The sequence below is a fragment of the Rutidosis leptorrhynchoides genome, chromosome 4 (genome assembly GCF_046630445.1).
Source record: "Rutidosis leptorrhynchoides isolate AG116_Rl617_1_P2 chromosome 4, CSIRO_AGI_Rlap_v1, whole genome shotgun sequence".
Taxonomy (NCBI): Eukaryota; Viridiplantae; Streptophyta; class Magnoliopsida; order Asterales; family Asteraceae; genus Rutidosis; species Rutidosis leptorrhynchoides.
The window spans coordinates 136303013-136309012 of NC_092336.1; positions in this window are offsets into that span (position 1 = coordinate 136303013).

Consider the following 6000-nt stretch of genomic DNA (forward strand, 5'->3'; position numbering starts at 1 on the left):
AAAACGTTTGCATAATATGAGCACCTGAATACTAGCAATGACCTGAGTATAGAAGCCACTATACCCGCCTTTACCTCCTAAAATGTTATACACTTGTTTGAGTATATCTAATGTTCAAAATAAATGCACCACAGTTATTATAACGGGTGAGGTTGTCAACCTAATGGATCCGTCCATCTAAATTGTGCTTACACCGATGGTATTAAAAGTATTCAAGCTAGAGGCTTTTTGAACAAACTCAATATGCACATATAGTACTCGTGTCAATACAAAATCATTTGATAAAGTAAGTATAACAGCGTGTATTCTCATCCCTGAAAATATGTAAAAAGTGGGACTGTAGACTCACCTTTGAAATAAGCTCGGATGACAGACAAAAACTTGTACGGTTTACAGCTGAATAATGCAACCTAAGTATATGTATTTAGGTTGGTCAATATATGTATCTTAAATAAGGGTGGTTTCATAGTATAAGTTGTCTTATTGCTCGACTCGACGCGTTTCAAAGTAAAAGTCAACTATATCATGCAAGTCAAACAAAGTCAACCGAAGTCAAACCGAAAGGCAAACTTAGTCAATGTGGTCAAATAAAGTCAACATTAGTAGGTTCATGTCAAATATTGGTCAACATGTCAAACCTAAGTCAAACAATACGTTTCAGGTCATGAATGATCATTTTCACAATTTCAGTTTATCGTTGTGCACAAAGTTCATGAACACGTAGCATACTTAGCACAATATCTCATAGTACAAAATTCATGTAAACATGGAAAAATCCAGATCATAAATATACTTAAAATCAATTCCAAACAGTCCAGCCAGGGACTCATACGATAATTAAAAGTCAGGAATCAGAAGGGGTACATTTGGGGTTTGCCCAGTCAGTTTCTGACCGCGCACTGATTTCGTTTTAGCTATAACCAGAGTTAGGCGCATGAAATTGATACAAGACCAGTGGTCATAGTTCAAGGACAAGTCAAAGTAACACATATAAAAAATCTAGCAAATTTTGTTTAGTCAATTTGTAAAGTTTATTCATGCAAGTTGGATGTTCAGTTTTTCAGCTCAAATCAGAATCCACACAAAGTACGGCTCTATTGTGCCCAATGCATAAGGTTTCTGAGATTGACATAAACTAACAGTAAGTCACATATCATGTTAAAATTCATATTCCAGAATCTTACATGATAATTCAATAAACACAATCCACAGAGTATAAAACAGAGAGCAATTTACAGATTCGATTCTAGTTTAGCTAGTCACATTCGCAAGCGATTATCCGAAGATCTAGATACAATTAACCTATGATATCTACATGAAAGATGAATTAATTTTTGGTTACATTTCAAATATGCAAAGCTTTAATCACAGAAGTTACCACATTTTATCACACAAGGTTATTTTCATGCAAGTGCTGTATAAAACTACTTTTACACTAATTCAAGCATATCTCGGGTTATACATAAGCAAACGACATGATATCCTAGTCTAAATTGAGTGTTTTTAAATTATATTTCCAGTGGTATAAGTTTCACATGCCAATTCATGGTCTATCAAATCCAGATTTCTGATCAATCACGAAAACACAACATTAATTTCAATTAAGCATAACTTGATCATCCGGAAACGAAATCAAGCGAATCCAAAGCCTAAACTCAATAGTTTTTCGCAAGGAATCTGAATATAACATAATAATTAACATTTGAAAAACTTAATTTTTCTGATCATGCATAAACAAATTCGTTTTTAAACCCTAACGCATCAAACAATCAATATAACGATTACAATTAACACGTACGCGCATAGACTTGAGCAATTGACAACATAACTATGAAACTTTTTTAAAAATCAGATTTTTAATATTAGGGTTCATGTGATTATACCTTTAATCGCGAAAAAAATTATATCAATGCATAGAGGATGAAGGGAATTGCACTTCTCGTGTTCGAGGTTTAATCTAAAACTCAAAAATTGAAGGTGATGTGATGGTGGAGATGGGCGATGGTTGTGAGAGGGAGAGGGAGCCAACAATCGACTGAATTTTTGATTTTTAGGGTTATGCACTAGTTTAGGTTATTACTTTGTATTTATATCAAGCCCTAGTTCACCTAATTAACACTTATTCCCTCAAGTTGCAAGATTAAAATAAAAAGGGGGTGGGGATGGGGTGTTCGGCCGATTGGGACCCACCATGGTGTCCCGGGTTCGTGTTTTGCAATTCCTTGTATTCGTGGCTCGTTTCAAGTGCCGTTTAGTCGTACCGAAGGCCCGGAACGCTAAATCGATCGTTAAAACGCAACCAAACGTTAATTTATTAAAAACCCAATAAATTAATTATTTTTGAAAAGTTAATAATTAATAATTTAATTATTAAAATAAACCCGAGCGTTACGTTGTTCAAAAAGCAGTTATCAAAACTGTATCGTTTTTATCGTATTTCATTATCCGAAATATTTATTTGAATTAATATCAACCCATATTAATTATTGTAACCCTCCAAAGATCAAGTACGCATTTATTACACATAAACACATAAAAGCCAAATAATCGCCGTTAAATAAACTAACGAAGGTTAACGGAAGTAACGGAAAAAGCAGGGTTGTTACAATATGTAATGCTTAACTTGGGGAAAGAAGTGATCCTTCTTTTGTTTGTTCCAATGTTCCGGGGATTTACCAAATCCCCAATCCAAGTCCGAATAGTCAAAGCCACCCCGACATAAGCTCAAGCACTCCTAAGCGTCCAGTCTAGAAACTAGATAGCTTCAAGTCAAATGGTACCTATAGAAAGGTAAATAACGAGGGAGTAAACATAACGCTTAGTGAATGCAATAATTATACATATACATATATAATCTATTTATTTGCAAACACTTACCCAAATACCGCACACAAGCTAGCAATCTAATTAGCATACTATAACAAAATATAATGCTAAGAACACACAACTTACAAATATGGTTCATACAACGTACACGATGAAACACTAACCCCCATTTAGTTCCATGTTTACCAAATCCGGTTTTTAACGCAATCAATAAATAATACACACATTATGCTCGACCATAAAACATTGGGGAAGGTAAACGCCACTACCATTAGTGTTCATACAACATACACGATGAAACACTAACCCCATGGGTGGTATCCAACGTACGAACTTTAAACCCACCCGTCACGCACTATGTGGTATCGAACACATGAACTTGAGTAAATCCAACATACACGGATAACACTATACCCACATTTCACGCCATAACACGATGTGGTATCGAACACATGAACTTGAGTGAATCCAACGTACACGGATAACACTATACCCACATCGTGACCCACACAAATAAATAAATCATATACATACACGTATAATCATTCCACTCACCTCGAAGCGCACGCAAGTGATATGTAATATGACTTCCATCCTCATATCCGAACAAGTAGCTACCTATATCACACATAGGCACAATACTGTAAATATCAAATCTCTAAAAGAGAATCCGACACACACAACCCTTAGCCGAGGGATCACACCTTGCTCGCCATAGCCCGCCCATTTAACCACTAGTGGACACAATCCAATTACCACTTCGGGTGGTAATTCATACCCACACTACCGAGTACAATTTAGCTCAAATTACACTCGTCTCTAAATAGACCAAACCTAGGTCCCGACACGAGATCACTATCTAAGTAGTGATCATACCTGACACGTTACTTGCACCAAACTTACGACATGTGCAATTTCGACCCATATCGCAGTTTACCCATTTAACTTATATAAAATTCACCCATAATCACTAATGGCTAGTGATTATGTCTCTAAAACAACAATTAACAGAATGACCAAGTATTTACATACTTGGTTCATCAAAATATGGCGCAAACCTTAGTTTTGACAACAAATCAAAGTCAACACCCATTTTGACCAAACACATGTTCTTATGAACATCAAAATCAAAAATACACTATCAATCTAGTGTTTAACACTCAAAACCATGACAAATATAACCAAATTCGTCATCTAAACCTAAACCCACAATATTAGGGTTTACTTACCCAAATCACACACCAAGACCCTTAATTTCATGAGAAATGGGGTTTATAACACAAAACTAACTCAAAATCTAACTCAAATCAAGAATCAAACATTCAAATTCGGATATAGGGTTCACCTGTAACACTGTACTTGTTTTTTAAAAATACACAGCGGAAGTCTTATTTACAAAACACGCCCTTATATACAAACATGAACTTAATTATTACAATTTTGTTTTCCTTAGAAATTAGAAAACCATAATTACCCAAACTACTCCTTAATTAGTCTACAAAGTTTGCTATCCCGAAGGTTTGATTATGTTGTCTTTTTAAACGAACGACTCTAGTTCATACTTCCCTTGCTCACTCATAGGAAGGAGTAGTAGATTTAGGCCCCGATATTGTAAATTTAAAACATTACCTCCTCTTCTAATAAATCGTGATAGACGATCAACGGCCTAATGACATTGCACTAAAATAAACTGTCCGTTTTGGTCATATCACTTGGCTTCGTCAGAAAATTGTCGTAATTAGTTTCTGAAATGTATAAATTCATATAGTTTGTGATAAACACAATGTATGGATGTTGATTTGTTTATGAATGTTGTTGTGTACGTATATGAATTTAAAGGTCATCTAGATGATGATGATGATGATGATGATGATGATGGTGATGATGAATAGTTGTTGATGATATAGTGTAATAACAATAGAAATCAAGATCGAAACTAATTGTCAAAATTCATAAGATGATGAAGGTCAAGGAGGTTAAAAGCATTTGTGTCAAGTGTGTTTTCTAAACTGAAAGGTAATTGTTAATTGTAAAGGGTTATGAATGGCTTAGTTTAAGTGAGGGGTAAATGTGTGTATTTATACTTCTCATACACACCTTGTTAAATTTGGATTTAGAGAATTTTGGTTCAAATACTTGAGCAAATAATATCAATAAAATATAACTTAACAATATCCCCCTTTGATTTGATTTGTGATTTATCATCTTTGTAATCTCAGGGTCTCTTTGATGTCTTGCACTCTCCCCTTGGAATAGGCTTAGTCTTGCACTTTCCCCCTTGGAATGCGCTTAGTTGTTCAAATATGTCTTTATTGAATTAAGAGAGGTGTAGGAAAGATCTTGCTTGAAGATTTTATTTAACCCCCCTTGAATGACGAATCATCTTGCCCTCCCTCCCCATCAATTGAACATAGGGAGTTAGAATTGTTGTTATTAAGATTTGTTGTCAAAGATTTGGTGCGGAATTTTGAGTAGTGGTTTTTTCGGTTTCCTTTATCATCGTTTTTGGTGTAAAATTTGTAGGCTTGGTCTATTTAAATGATTCAACTTGCAATTCATCAAAGTTTATCACAGAGCTTTGTTTAAAGAAAAGTAGCTCTATTAAAATGTTTTGAAGGTGTCTTAACAAACGACGTTTTGATATTTTCAAGAAACGACGTTCACGACTGAAGTGGCTATACATACAAATACATTTACGGATCTATATGCTCTGGTTTGGGGGTATGGACACACTTGCGCGAATTCAGGTGAGTACTCTGAACTTGATTGCTTCAGTTAATAAGGAAACCATCCGTATTGATAACAAAATCCGGCGAGTTCCCCATTTTTCCCATAAGTAGGTTGCAGAAATGGTGGATTTGTTTTCGTTTGGTGATGGGAGTAGATTCGTTGTCCGTGGGAACCAAATTTATGAGGTTGAGTAACCTTGAGGATCTCAATTGAAAGAACCGTTTTCTCAAATGTAGGAAAAGAACGTACTAATTATGAAATTTTTGGCTCGTTATATTCCAAGATTTCAACTTGTATACTCAACGACACCATAACATTAAACTCATGATTAAATCTGAAATGCATTTTTCAAAGTCACGAGCTAATGTTCGATTTTGAACACAATCAAAATTTGTGCAAAGTTGTAAAATGGTCTTACAAACAAGCTCACGATTGGACTTAAGA